Here is a 16,249-nt window from a genome sequence, read left to right on the forward strand (position 1 = left end):
CACACACACACACACGCACACACAGCATTTTATGTGTCTCTTCAAGATAAAGGTAATTTTTTAAAGTAATGGAAAAGCAGATGTTATTCTTTTAAATGTGCTACAGAGGGAGTATTTCGAAAACGCTATGTTTGTTTGGATATGTTTTCAAAACTAAGTGGATTTGTTGCCAAAAATTATATAAAAGTATTTCCTGCAAAATCTCTCATATCTGTGTACTTTTAAAACTTGGGGATAGAATTTTCTAACTTGCATTAAAATTTTCCAAAAAGTATAAAAGTGCAACAACTTCCACTAGCTTGTAAGAACAACTAGCAGCTATAGATTAACTATATTAAAAATCTCTAGCAAAATTTTTTAAATGTTTGCTTAGCTGTTAGATAGTATTATTATAAATTATTATTATTAAAATACACCTGTGATAGTGCAGACTCTTATGTCTTTCCCTCACTTGGATCTATGCATCTTGGTGATGGGTCTTTTCTAGTAATGAAACCAAGTAGACCAGATATTGAAGCCAGACCTCAGCACCATAAAGCAGTAAACTTTAAGACCTTAAAATATATATACAATGGAATATTACTCAGCCGTAAAAAGAAACAAAATTGAGTTATTCGTAGTGAGGCGGATGGACCTAGAGTCTGTCATACAGAGTGAAGTAAGTCAGAAAGAGAAAAACAAATACCATATGCTAACACATATATATGGAATTTAAAAAATGGTACTAATAAATCTAGTGGCAGGGCAGGAATAAAGACATAGACATAGAGAATGGACTTGAGAACACGGGGGGGCGGGGGAAGCTGGGGCAAAGTGAGAGTAGCCTCAACACATATACACTACTGAATTAAAACAGATAGCTAGTGGGAAGCAGCAGCATAGCACAGGGAGATGAGCTCGGTGTTTTGCAATGACCTAGAGACATAGGATAGGGAGGGTGGGAGGGAGGCTTAAGAGGGAGGGGATATGGGGATATATGTACGCATATGACTGATTCACTGTTGTACAGCAGAAACTAACACAGTATTGTGAAGCAATTATACTCCAATAAAGACCTATTAAAAAATATAATGCAGAATATTCAATAATATAATTCTCACCAATTAGTATTAGTAATAATGTTTAGAAAGAGCAAAAAATGCAACTTGGTTGATACATACAATGGAATTAAAATTATTTTTAAATACTATTTTCTTTTTATCCTATTCTAATATATCTTTTATATGTTTTATAATGTAACATATTAGTATGGAAGAATATGCATATAACTCTTAAATTAACTTATATATCTGAGAGTTGCTCCACAATTTTTTCTTATGAGAAGTGTATGATGTAAAAGTTTGGTGACCTGTGGTTGTAATACTTGGCTTATAGGTCCTGAGTGTTGGGGTTAGGGCCTAAAATTCAACACAGTAGTTCAAGGTAACACTCTTATCTTGAGTTAATGGCAATACTGAACATTGGAAACTGCCCTTAGGAATTTTCTTACAGGTGTTGATTCTGAAGAACAATTGTGAAGCAACAAAGAGAGACCTTCTGTCATCTTTGTTTTATTCTTTTTAAGTAAAAAAAGAAAGAGGAAGTAATTTGCTATTGAAATAACTTGTGCAAGTAAACACAGGTCAGTTAGCTTTCAATGTAAATTTTAATTAGTGTTCTGACTCAGTGCCTGATTTGAACGTTGTCATTTGTCTGTGGTTTGGAGTATTCCATGCCAAGGTTTACTTCTGTTTGTTAAGAAGAGCCGAGAGTTGGCTTAACTCCACCCCAGTGCTTAGCTTATTAACGCAAAAGCTCCTTGTGGCCTTAAGTGCTATAAAAATGCCATTGCATACTTATATGATATACATCTTCTTTTCAAAACAGTTTTTGTACTAATTTCTTCTAGCAAGTGAAAATTATTAGTATTCATTCACTCATTCATTCATTCATTTAATTAACACATGAATTAATGAATGCCTACTATATATTAAGCACTATTTCATGTGCCAGAGATAATAGTAGTAAGCAAATTAAAAACTCTATCCCTCATAGGGCTTACATGCTAGTGGAGGAGACAGACAATAAACAAGATAAATAAAGTGTATAAAATGTTCTATTGTGATAAATACTAAAATGGAACCATGTTGAGAAGTTGCAATTTTAGGTGGGGCATCCAGGTAAGATCTCTCTGAGAAGAAGACTTTTGAGTTAAAGATCTTTCAGGGAACCAGCCATGAAGCTATTGGGTGCAGCACATTCTATGCTGAGAAAACAAAATGCAAAGGTATCACAGTGTGAGTGGCAGGTATCAAAGTGTGATGGCATGTTAGGGAACCCTGAAAAGCTGGTGTCGTCATGCTAGGTGTGCACAGGAAAAGGAAACAGACCAGGCAGGCCCTTATAGATCTCTGTAAGGTGGCTGAGTATCTGAATTAGAGTAACTCCATTAATAGGATCATTTTGTCTGCTGTTTTGAAATAGGATCAAGGTGGGGAAGGGCAAAAGCAGAAAAGTCACATGTTCTTAAGAGGCTACCGCAATAATCAGGTGAGAAGTTGTACTGCATTAGATGAAGGTGTAGCAGTAAAGTGCTAAGATTATATTCTAATTTTGAATTTAGAATTCAGAAAATTTCAGAATTTTCTATTCTAAATGTGAACGTAAAGCCAATAGATGTACTGATGAATTGAAAGTGAGGTATAGGGCTTCCCTGGTGGCGCAGTGGTTGAGAGTCCACCTGCTGATGCAGGGGACACGAGTTCGTGCCCCGGTCCGGGAAGATCCCACATGCCGCAGAGCGGCTGGGCCCATGAGCCATGGTCGCTGGGCCTGCGCGTCCAGAACCTGTGCTGCGCAACGGGAGAGGCCACAACAGTGAGAGGCCCACGTACCACAAAAAAAAAAAAAAAAAAAAAAAGAAAGTGAGGTATATTCATTATCTAATACTGGGTAACAAATTACTCCAACATCTTCCTGGCTTAAAAACCATATTTATTATCTTACTCTTTCTGGGGATCAGGAATTCAGGCAGAGCTTAGCTGGACCTTTTGCTTCAGGGTTTCTTTCTCAAGAGGCCGTAACCAAGGTGTCAGCCTGGGATGCACAGTCATCTCAAGATTAAGCTGGAACAGAATTTGCTTCCAAGTTGACTCAAAGTAATTGTTGACAAGATTCAGCTCCTTGCTGGGAGACCTTATTCATCAGAGCAATCATAAAAAAATGGCCAGAGAAAATACCAGCAACACAAAAGTCAGAGTTTTATAATATAATTGTAGAAGTGACATCCCATCACCTTTGTCATATTCTATCAGTTGGGAGCAAGTCACTAGGTTCAGCCAACACTCAAGAGAGAGGATTCCACAAGGGCATGGACACCAGAAGGGCATCATTGAGAACCATATCAGAAGATGTCTCCCACGAGAGGTAAGAGGGGGAAAAAAAGAGCCAGGAGCCAGGAATGGCTTCAATGTAAATAATAGTCAATAGGATCATCTTATTTGACAAAGTTTATTTTGGAGTTTAAAATCTTACGTGTTTTTTTTTTTTTCTTGAATTGCAGAGTTTGAATTGCAGTTCATTTTAAGTTCAAAATCTTCATGATACCTTTTTATTTAAGGACTTTCTGCCTCCATTCATAATATGTCAAGAGACATTTGCCTTGTGCCATCTTTTCTTCACCATTTTTTTTAACCATTCTGGAGTTCCCAGAAGTGGCCCAGAAATCTTGATTGAGGTTCAAATGTGCTCATTATTGGGTTACAGGGCAGTAACACAGAGTCCTTGACCTCAAAAAGAACTCAACAGAGGCAGTTGTTTACTAGTCAGAGATTTAAGGAAAGCTAGACACAAGTTTAGGAAGAAATTAAGTTCTTAAAAGGTTAAATAATTTGTCCAAGGCCATACTGCTAGTAAGGCAGATCTGGATTTGAGCCTGTACATCTGTGCCTTTCTTATTTTACAGTCCATCCTCTTTACACAGCAATATTCAGTTTTTAAGAGTTTTGTATTCCTGAGAGACAAAACCAACACCCTTGAAGCCATCGAAAAGTGGTTACTTGCAATGCATTTTAATGTGAAATGAGAATAAAATTGAAACCAAGAAAAAGGAGCAAGCAGGGTGGATTGGAGTAGAGAAATCGGCTGGAAGGAAACAAGATAAAATGGAGCCTTGAAAAATGGGTAGGATAAAATGTGCATATTATATTGTCCTTTGTGGTTTGTGCATAGGAAATTATTAGATAAATGTGAAAGTAAGATTAATATCAGCAGAGAATAGTTAAATGCTTTTGCTTGATTCTTCAAAGTTACGTATTACCTCTCTCTTTCTGAATTTACTTTTATTTATGGTGGTAACTGAGGGAGAAGAAAAAACAGATATGAACACAGGGTATTCCGACATCATCCCTTCAATACAGAAAAATAATTTAACAATCCTTCTTTAGTGGCCATCAGGAAATTATACGTTGATGGCTTTTGGCCATCGGGAAATTATACTATTATGTAGACTATCAATGATATAGCTCATTCTTTAGTGCTACTAGCATTGGCCTCAGTTCTGTGTGAGCCCGTTTCTACCTGACTAAACCACATACATCATTGATTTTGGAAAATGTATGTATCTTCATATAGTTCCAAAAAACTTCCCCAGTGTTTTATGTTGCAAGTATAAGGTCCCAAACTCTCCTTCTTTGTAATGTGTTTATCTGTGCTTATTCTAAAGCTTTTCAATCTCTATTAAGTAAGAATAAGGTGCACTGAGTTTTTTTTTAATGGAAGGCCACATCTTTTATTTGAGACTGTCTTTCAGTCAGAATGAATCTAGTGATACTCATGGCAGAGCTGCCAATCCTTGGACTTTCTAACATGAAAAATGGCAAATTAGACTTTGTACATGGATCTAGAGTTGTGTTAATTATCTAGATAGTAAATAAAACCTAATCAGAAGCTTAGCATTATTTAACTCGAATCAATATACGATATGGTATTTTTTGTTTGGTTGGTTGGTTGGTTGGTTTTCGTCAAGTTAAAAAAAAACTACACCACGCATTCCTTTTACAATCTTTTTTTCCTTTTTAATGTTAACCATTTATTTTATATCAGTGTTCAAAAGATAAGATTTAAACATCTTAAATTTTATGGGCTAGCCCCTCCCATTTACTACCTTCATCTTATCCACTGTAATCAAGGTTAATTTTATAGAGATGAAAAGATAGAAAATTTTAGGGATAGATCTTCCAATTGCTTTTAATTTTCAAAAGTGGATTGAACATTTTAATATATTACATCTTTTAAGGAATGAAAGAAATGTTAACATGAATTAACAGCTGTCCAGCCATACTGTATTATTTAGAACAAATTTCCATCCCTCCAAACAATTTGCCTATATAACGAGCGATAGATTAAATCAAGAGAATAAGTAAATTTCACCGTTAGCCTTGTTACATCAAACGCTTAGTACTGTGCCTGGCATGCTTATTATGTATAAATGTTGAATGAATTTTTCAAATAGATCAGTGACAAGTGCTCAGTAGATGTAGTAGGCAGAATTCTAAGATGACCCGCAATGACCCCTGCCCTTGTAAGATCCCCTGCCTTTCAATGGGAAGAAGTTGTAAATATGATATCACTCCTGTGATTATGTTACATTACAGGCATATCTCAGAGGTACTGAAGGTTCAGTTCCAGACAACCACAATAAAGCGAATATCACAGTAAAGCAAGTCACACAAACTTTTTGGTTTCCCAGAACATATAAAAGTATGTTTACTTTATACTGTAGTCTATTAAGTATGCAATAGCATTATGTCTAAAAATAGAGTACATATCTTAATTTAAAAATACTTTATTGGTAAAACTTGTTACCAATCATCTGAGCCTTCAGTGAGTTGTAATCTTTTTACTGGTGGAGGTTCTTGCCTCGATGCTGACAGCTGCTGACTGATCAGGATGGTAGTTGCTGAAGGTTGGGGTGGCCGTGGCAGTTTCTCAAAATAAGATAACAATGAAGTTTGCAGCATGGTTTGACCCTTCTTTTCATGAATAATTTCTCTGTAGCATGCAATGTTGTTTGATAGCATTTTACCCACATCAGAACTTCTTTCAAAATTAAAGTCAGTCCTCTCAAACCCTGCCACTGCTTGATCAACTAAGTTTATGTAATATTCTAAATCCTTTGTTGTCATTTCAACAATCCATTAAGTTCACCACCTTAGGTAGGCACGGTCATGGTGCCCCAAAACAATTACAATGGTAACATCAAACATTACTGATCACAGGCCACTATAACAAATATATAATAATGAAAAAGTCTAAAATATTGTGCGAATTACCAAAATGTGACACAGAGACACGAAGTGAGCAAATGCTGTTGTAAAAATGGCGCCGATAGACTTACTCAAAGTGGGGTTGCCACAGATTTTGAATTTGTAAAAAAATGCAGTACCTGGGAAGCACAATAAAGCAAAGCACATTAAAATGAAGTATGCCTGTATATGGCAAAAGGAAGATTATCCTGAGTGGGCCTGACCAATCAGTTGAGCCCTTATTAGCAGAGTTTCCCATAGCTGGCAGAAGATGAAGTCACTACAACAATTCCAAGTGTGAGAGGGAATCAATGTGAGGAGATGCTCTATAGCTAACTTTGAAGGTGGAGGGGACCATGTGCCAAGAAGTGATAATGACCTCTACTTGCTGAGAGTGACCCCAACTGATAGCCAGTAAGGGAATGGAGACTTCAGTTCTACAACCATGAGGATCTGAATTCTGACAGCGATCTGAATGAGCTTGGAGGCAAATTTTTCCCCAGAGTCTCCAGAGGATTACTCAGTCTGGCCAATACATGGATTTCAGCATTATGATACCCTGAACAGACTACCCAGCCACACCATGCTCGGACTGCTGATCCATAGCTAATACGTGGCCATGGTCTTAAGCCACTAAGTTTGTAGCCTATCAGCTCTCATTCTCATTAAAATCTGAGAAAAAGAATCCTTGGGGAAAGAGAGTTTGAAGAAGTTTATCATCTGGAAACCCTCAGCTAATCTTTTTTTAAAAATATGTAACTGCTTCTCAGACAATCCTTAAATCTTATAATATAGATCCCCATAAATAATTGTATGTAGAAGTGCATATGTTTGGCACAAGTCAGTCCAATGTGAGTTGTTTTAGCCACTCACCTAATTCTAAGGCATTTAGGAAAAGGAAAAGGCGACTAGCCTACATGAGGAACTAATTAATAAAGTAACCTACATTAGGAAGCAGCTATTTTGTTGAAAACTTCGTTTTACTACAGCAGAAGCCTCAAGGAAATGTTCATGGGAAAGGGTGAGAAAGAAATTTCTACTATTTAGGTATTGATCCCTATGAATGTATAGACTGCTTCACTCCTTTATATTATGTAGTGGGTATCTTTCCTATTAGGAACCATTAAATTCAAATCTCAGTACTTGGATTTTATATTGGAAATGCATTAGTTTTGTTGAGATTCATTTCTAGTCTGTTGAATGTTTAACCTGTGCCTAAATTGAACTCTTTTTTGATGAAATATACTTAATATAACCAAGTCTATAGTGTGTAGAAAATCACTGTTATTAAGCTACATCAGATGCTATATTGAAGCTCTGAACCTAAGGCCAGAAAGGGAGGGTTTCTTTTCTTTTAATGAATTTTCTACAATGTTATATTTATTCAGGCAGCATGACAGTAGTTAAAAACAGAGGCTTTGGATTCAGGTAGATGTGAACTTCAATCTGACACTCAGTTTTGTGACTGTGAAAATGTATCTTAACCTCTCTAAGATCTAGTTACTTAATATGCAAAACAGGATGATTAAAAATATTGCTTCATAAGATGTTAATTAGGATTAATTGAGATCATGCCTATAAAGCACTTAGCACAATGCCTAGAATAATTAAAGCTCTCAATATATCTTAATCTTTGTTATTATTTTTGTTGTTGTTATATCAAAACTAGAAAATGTAGATCAGCAAAAATATTTTTTTCAAGTGTCACTAATCCCAGCATTTAAGGTTAGCCCCTGTGGGAGAAGGCAGAATTTCCAGTGGTTAGGCACATAGATCCTGCACATTAATTACCAGGGTAGAATTACCAGATCTCCCACTCACTATTTATATCACACTGAACAAATTAAACTTTCTAGGCCTTGATTTCCTCAGGTGTAGAATAGAAACTAATAATAGTACTTACTGTCTAGGTTTGGTGGGAGAATCAAATGAGTTAGTATATGTAGAATGCTTAGAATAGATGCTGCAATTCAGTTGTGATATGTGTTAGCCATTAGTAGGCCTTGCTGGCAAATATTCTCCTAAATTTGTGTGTTTATGTGTATTATGTGTATAATCTGTGTGTATTATATACTCTCTAAAAATAATATTATATTGCAGATATTGTGTTGTACATAGCTTTATTTTAAAGATACAACTTGCCCTGAGCATCTTTCCAAAAAATAAGTACACTTTCACAATGTTATTTTTACAACTGACCAGTATTCCGTTCTTAATTAATATTGTTAATTTATTATACTAAATTTATTATGATACAATTAGCTAACCCCCTATTATTGGAAATTCAGATTGTTTCCTGTATTTTCCTATTATAGTCACCTTGAGTTGAACTTCCTTGTGCTTAAATGCTTGCATAGATCCTTAGTTATTTCTGTGGGCTGTTTTCCAAGAGTGGAATTGCTGGAATAGAGATTGTAAATGTTTATACTTCTTTTGATCTACATTGCAAGATTACCCTTTATTAAGTAAGATTGTAGGAATTTACACTGTTACTAGCAGTGCACAAGAATGACTGTTTCCTGGACCCTCAGCCATACTTGTACTCTAACTGGTTTGATAATAACGTCTAACTGTTCAGTTCATCGTATTACAAAGGAACTTGGGTGTGGTTTTCTGTTAATTTTTCTTTAGTATTTCTTAATTTTTGAATGGTGTATTTATTTTACGAGGGATGTTATACAACTTGCATTACAAAGAATTCCATTTCTCAGTAAGGCCCAATAGCAAGTGTATTAGTTTACTATTGCTGCTGTAACAAATTACCACCAATTTAGTTCTGGAGATTAAAAATCAGAAAATGGGTCTTATCAGGCTAAAATCAAGGTATTAGCAGAACTGTATTCCTTCCAGAGGTTCTAGGGGAGAATCTACTTCCTTGCCTTTTCTGGCTTCTAGAGGTCTGGATTGGAAAAATGAGCTCTAGGTTGGAAACTATATTAGTCTACCAGGGCTGCCATATCAGAGTACCACAGACTGGGTGGCTGAAACAGTAAAAATTTATTTTCTTCCAATTCTGGAAGCTAGAAGTCCAAGATCAAGGTGCTGAAGGGTTGGTTACTGGTAAGACCTGAAAACAGACTTCCTGTCTTACCAACAGCCCACTGGGTCCTCACATGGCCTTTTTTCTGGGTGCATGCTTACCTGGTGTCTCTTCCTCTTCTTACGTGAACACTAGTTCTGTTGGATTATGTCCACACCCTTATGATCTCATTTAATCTTAATTACCTCCTTAAAGGCCTGTCTTCAAATACAGTCATGTTGGGAGTTAGGGCTTCAACAGAAGAATTTGGGGAGCACAATTCAGTCCATAACAGAAACATAGATCTGATGATAGGACAATCATTATTATCATTTTAGAAATGGAAAGACTGAGGTTGGAACTGCTAAGTTACTTGTGCTCCAGAGAGCACTGGAGATGGAATAGGCTTAGTACTCTTTCCACATTCATACAATAGAGTGGATAGGGCGATTATCCCTGCCTGGCAAGTACAACCTGAACAACAGCATAAACAACAACAACAACATCACAGAAATCGACTGAAAATTAACCAGGTAGATTATAGAGGCTTCCTAGAACATCTGTAAGGCTGTATTGAATCTCTAAAAGGAGAGGGATTAAATGGTGCTTGCTGACTTCAGGAGACACGCTGTTTCATGACGGTGAGCAAGAATGTCCCAGAAATTTTCTGAGGACATCAAACACAGCTCCACATCTTATGGATAGTACTCAGGGAATCTTTAATATCCTCACAGAATAAACCACACTATCCGTGCCTCTGAAGAATGAAGAGTGAAGCGGCCGCCCCAGCTGTGATTTGAAACTGAGGTTCTGATGCGACTGGGTTCTGGGGAAGCTAGGTATTTCAAAGCCAGCTTTGCCTTAGCCCTGTAAACCTGCCCCTCCGGCTGTGTTCAAACACATGACTTGTTCACTGCACAGTGTAATGATTATCCAACTTTCATCGGAGGGCTGTGCAAGAACAAAAGGCCGAGGGGTAAAGAGGATTTTTATTATTAGGTTGCTGTCCTTATGAAACATTCATATAGCAAAGGAATTGCTTTGCCATTAAAAGAAATTTTGTTAAGGAAAGTTTATGAAAAAGGTGCTTACACTGCCTTTAAAGTAACTATATATGTATTCAGAAAAAATATATATAAAAAAAAGGCTGAGTTTAGGAACTCAGTTCAGAACCGTATTTTCAAAGTAAGGGAAAATGTAGACATCTATTGGACTAGTTTAAAATTACACAAGCATGGATTTGAACATTAATTAGATGTCAAGCAGAATTTATTTTATTTTGGCACATGTGCTGTTGTTAATGACTCCGCATTTCTCTCCTGCCACAACTTGGAATTATTTGGAACCACAGGCCCAGTTAAGGTGGGTAGCTCAAGGCACATCTGTTGTGTGTGCACAGCTCATCAGGATTTTTAGGTTCCCAAGTGCAATCAGGGTGTTACTTTCAATTCAGCATCTTCTCCCTCCATCCTCCTAGCCCCACTCAGCACCACCACTTGTGTAAATAAACCACAAAAGTCCAGGTCCTTTGAAGTTGTAGAGTTGGTCTCACTTTTTAAAGTGAGGAAGGACAGAGCAGAGGTGAGTGTATTACTTGCATTATCAAAGTAGATCCACATATTCTATTCTTTTTACAGGTGAGGTAGGGGAGAGAAAAGTATTCCTGCTTATAAGTATTTTACACAAAGTATATTTAGGTTAACAAGCTCTTCTTTAAAAGTTCAAAAATATGTTAAAAGCAGAAAGGAAAACATTATTAGCATTTGTTGGTGGTTTTGGCAGGGAATTTGTAGGTAGAAGGACAAAATTAAATGAGGAACTTTGGAAAGAAAGAAGTCAGGAGAGCATGAGATTTCTGAGGGTTAGGAAACAGGAAGTAAGAGAAAGATATTAAAGAGAAACATAATAAGAAAGTAGTAAAAAGAGAATTCCTAGATTGTGTATTAGTCTAGGGCTAAATCGTCAGCTGGTATCTATGTTAGGATATCAGGAGGTGGTGCAGCATGATGGTGAACAGCAAGGGCTTTGGAGTCAGATAAACTTGCATTTGAATCCCTGGTCCACAGATAGGGTGACTTTGGGTAAGTTATTTGACCTCTATAAACCATAATATCCTCGTCTGTAAATGGAAGGAATCACGTTGCCTGGAGCGGATGTGAGGATTACCTAACACAGCTACATAAAATGCTTGGAAAATGCCTGGCATAAATGCTGGGTAAGTTCATTAAGTATTACAGTCATGGAGCCCTAGAGCTGGAAGGTATCTTACCAAACGTCACAAACTCCAACATTTTACAGAGTAGGAAAGTGAAGAGCTAAAGCATTAAGTTTCTTGCCAGAGGTGATGCAAGTGGAAAATCATCTTCCAAGTCGTGTTTTACTGGTTTTTAGGACACTGTGTTAATCAGCTCAGGCTGCAATAAAAAGAACATAGACTGTGTGCCTTAAACAACAGGAATTTATTTCTCACAGTTCTGGAGGCTGGGAAGTCTGATTGAGCTGCCGGCCAATTTCAACTCCCTGTGAGGGCCCTCTTCCTGGCTCAGGGATGGACGCTGGACACCTTCTCAGTGTCCTCACCTGGCAGAGCTCCAGTCTCTTCTTCTTATAAGGGCAATAATCTAATTATAGGACCCCACTGTCATGGCCTTATCTAAACTTAATCACCTCCCAAAGGTTCCAACTCCAGTATCATCACATTGGGAATTAGAGCTTCAACATACAAATTTTGGGTGGACACAAACATTTGATCCATAACAGACGCAAAATATGGTGCTGTGGAAAGTGCCTGGAGCAGTGGTTAAGAATTGAGGGTTCTAGTCCTAAGGACCTTAGGCAGGTCTCTTAATCTTTCAGTTTCCTCACCTAATAAATGTGACGGGTGGGAGGGATTATCTCAAAATGGGGTTCAGCTCTATGCTAATGTAATATTATTCTCTGAGGATATGAGTGTAATTTACAGTGAGAGACATGTGTTTGACTCGAGTAAGAAAAACAAGGACTAATTGGGATCCCAGGACACAACAGGAGAGAGCAGAGCTAGGTGGAGCTTTTGGCAAAGGAAGAGTGGCAGGATCTGAGAGATTCTTGGGGATCAGGGAGGGGATAAAACCAGAATGAGAAAAAAGGGAAAGGCATCACAGGAGGGTCTCATAGAAAGCTATCTCTTCTAAAGTGTGCCCAGGGCCAAAATTCCACCTGTTTTGTTTTGTTTTGTTTTAGGGTTAGTAAGCACGTAAGGAGTATAACAGTAGGGGATGAGAGAGGTCACTGATAGCCATTCACAGCTTGGTGCTAAGCTAAGGAAAATGATTTGAATAAAATCACTTACCCTAAGCAGAAGTGTGTGTTGGAATGAGAGGAGGAAGAGAGTTTCTGCTCTCTGATATCACATCATTCAGTATATTAAACATGAGAACATTCGAATACATATGAGTGGATTGGAAAGAGTTTTATTTATTTACCTGTATCTCCCAAATTGACTATATATCCCTCAGCAAGATGAGTGGGAACAGGCTCTGATTCCTAATTATAGATTTAAGAATCTTATTCAGGGAAACTTACCTGCTCAGCATAGTTGTTTTTTTCTTTCCTTCATAGCTTCCAGATGATCCTAGGAGAGCAACACTGCAGTGTAACAGTCATCCTGATTACAAGTGTGTACGCAAACTGGGTACCATCTATGGCTAGTTTTCATTCAGAAAAATACCATTTAAGCTTATAATTAACTATGCAACCGGTCATAACTGTTAAAGATTTTGATATGATGATAAAGTATCAATTATAATAGTAAATATATACCTATATATCCACATATATTCAGTGTTAATAACCTATTTCTTGATGAAACAACTTTGATTTCTTGAACACGGTTCTGTGCTTAACAATGATCATCCACAAATGAAGCCAGAATCGGCAGTGCTCTATAAGAGCAGTGAGTGGCTGCCCGGGGATGAAGAAAGGCAAAAAGACAAATCTCAGCCAACTCTCTGAAGATCTGGGGAGCAAGATTCCCCAGTTTTTATTCTGCATGTTGAAGCTTTTTCTCTCGTGCAGTGCAATCAGTGCATTTTCTGAAGCTGTATTTCTTCCTGCACTGACTTGTAGATGTTTAACGGTCTCACCTAGTTTTCTTTAAATTGGCTGAGCTTGGTATTGGTAGGTCTCCAATAAAAGTTTTTATTATTTTAAAAATACTACTTTTGCCATTTTACATTTTCTAATTAAAACCAGGGTAGATTCCATAGTTTCCTGGTCACTTTTAGATGACAAACTCTTCACCACTTTTGTCCAATTTAAAACTCCATTTTCTTCTCCTGTTTGACACATACCTCCTCCCCATTCTCCAGCACCAGCCAAGCTTTAGCTTGGGGGACTTGTGGTGGGGAGAATATTGTCTGCTGTTTCATTCCTCTTCTCTCTCTGTCTTTTAGTTCTAGCTTTTCTTGACTTTGGAGTGGGAAAGAAAGAGAAAGAGGAAAGTGACCCTCACACTTGTTGAGGCAAGCAAGTACAATCCCCTGTCTGTGGTCTCTGGCTTTACATCAAGGCCCGCTCTGGGTTCACTGTCAAAGCTGGCTACCTCATCTGAGTGCGTACCTTGGGTAGCCTTGCAGGACTTCCCACCAGGAGATCTGCCTTTGGCTCAACCTCTTCCTACACAGGAGTGGATCACATTTAATTACTTCCATGTGTTTATTTGAACCTTGAGAAATTCACACATCCTTGCTTGGCCAGTTAGGGTGCAAAAATGCAGGCTGCTCCTTTGCTATCCTGTCTTTCAACAAACCCTCTTTTAGAGCAGAAATCTAACCTGGGAATGAGGCAATAGTCTCCCATTCTTGCACACATCTGAATCAATGGGTATCTTTGAGCTTCCCTCCTCACTGGACTTTGCAAGGATGAGTGGGGGGAGCGGATCCACTCTATCCCTCACTAAGTTGATGACTCATGACTCTCAAACAGCCCTTTCCTTCACCCCCACTTGCAAATATATACTAAGGTCCAGGAGGGGAGATAACACTTGGTGTATCATAGCCATTTTGGCCATCTCCCAATAAACCTCTAAGAGTTCTCTGACTTCCAGTTGTTTCTTTGGCTATTCTTAAAACATAGGATACCTGTTGTCTCTTTTCTTTAATCTTGGGTCTTGGTCGCCAACTCCAGGGCAGTAAAGGGAGTTCCATTAAACATGCTGATATAGATAGATGCTTCCTTGCCCAAAACCATTGATCCCCTCCCTATTTAGCCATCTTAGTCTTTCAGCTGTTACCATTAGAGCAGAGCTCAGTTTCCCAAACTGCCAGGTGTACTACCTCCCTCACTGCCCTCAGCCATCAGACCCTTTGTCTGGTAATGTGTTAGATTTGTCTAGTCCTGTGTTATATAAGTCTTTAAAAAAAAGACTTGCTATTGCCCTATTGCACTCATTAGTGCATTTTTACTCAGAAAGAATTTCCTATTAGATACTCAAACACTTGGCTGGACAGACAGCAGATGGTACATAAGCCTATTCACACTTTTAAATGAGTCAAAGAGAATGTTAGTGTAACAAAATAACAATAAAATTTTAGCAGTATAACATAATATACATGTCCAAATGAACCAGATCAAATCGTTTTTGAAATACACTTTGGGGCTTTTTAGGATCCATAGAAGAAAGCCATTTTTATTACTTTTATAGTTTTTTTGATCTAAAATGTTATACTCAAATTGATCACCCATCTAATTCACCAGACTTGTCTCCAGATGACTTTTGTTTATTTTCAGTAATTAGTTTTGCCCCAAAGTATCCTCAGGGCTAACACTGGGGAGGTTTAAAAAATGTGCTCCATATTCTAAAGGCAATACAAACAAACAAATGAAAACAAAAACAAAGAAAAGGGAAAAAGAAATAATATGAAACTTGGCATATTCATTAATTTTTACCACAGCAACAAATAGCCCCAAAGTTTCAGTGGCTTACAGCAAAAAAAAACTTCTTTCTCACGTATGCAGCATGCAGGCTGCAGACTTGCTGTACTTCCGCTTGGCTGCACTGGACTCCTCACAGCAATGCTCAGCTCTCATTCCAGCACTGAAGGAACATCCCCCAGCAGGGACATGCTGTTCTTGTGACAGATAGCAGAAGTACAGGAGAGCAGACCAATCCATGAGAGCACATTTAAAGCATCCCCATGGACTTGGGCATACATTTTATCCAGTCGCATCCTGTTGGCTAAAGTGAGTCACATGGCCAATCCAGACAAGGGGTGGAGAAGTAGATGCTGCCTCTGGGGAGGCACTGGAAGTCACAGAGCAGAGTGTGGTTGTATAAGCTTCAGGGAAGAAAGCATGGAGTTGGGAAAAATAAATCTACCACATAATGTGAACACAATGGAAAAATCATAAGTATGAACTGTAACATTCTGAATTACTGTTTTTGAGGTGGTAATAAATATTAGATATATAAATTGAAATATGGGGATAAAATTAAGTCGGTTACATACCTTAAGGGCCCGTCTCATATATTTAAGTGTTCTAAAAATGTATAAAATCTCTAGAGTATGGATTTCATTATTTTCTGAATTTATTCCCTTTTAATTGTTTTATATTCAAGTTGTTTCAAAGTGGCTTATTGACAAACATGTTGCAAAATAACTATTGATTGGAAATCACATTTCTGCAGACTTGGACCATGTAATGCTCCTTATATACAAAATTCAAAAGAAGTTCGGTGCTATATTTCTGAAAGAGCAAATCAATATTCTAAAAATGAGCTAGTCATAGGAAACAATTATCTTTGCAAGACAATAAAATGTATGAAGTTCCCCAGTTTAGGGAAATATTAAGTAAATCTCTCAACCAATGAGAAGTAAAATAAAGTTGTAAAGGCTAAAGAGATATATGCTTTTCACTTCTTAACACACTATTGAAACCTTAAAATTAAAAATTCCATATCAAGTAT

At 37.5% G+C, this 16,249-nt stretch overlaps 1 protein-coding gene across 6 annotated transcripts in view; it reads left to right on the forward strand.

The window, feature by feature from the left end:
* Positions 1-16,249, forward strand: part of PIK3C2G (phosphatidylinositol-4-phosphate 3-kinase catalytic subunit type 2 gamma) — a 385,825-nt gene that overhangs the window by 194,976 nt on the left and 174,600 nt on the right. The window lies entirely within an intron of this gene.

This window comes from Delphinapterus leucas, chromosome 11, assembly GCF_059928025.1.
Source record: "Delphinapterus leucas isolate spDelLeu-1000000601 "Yukka" chromosome 11, BTC_Dleu_Yukka2, whole genome shotgun sequence".
NCBI classification, from domain to species: domain Eukaryota; kingdom Metazoa; phylum Chordata; class Mammalia; order Artiodactyla; family Monodontidae; genus Delphinapterus; species Delphinapterus leucas.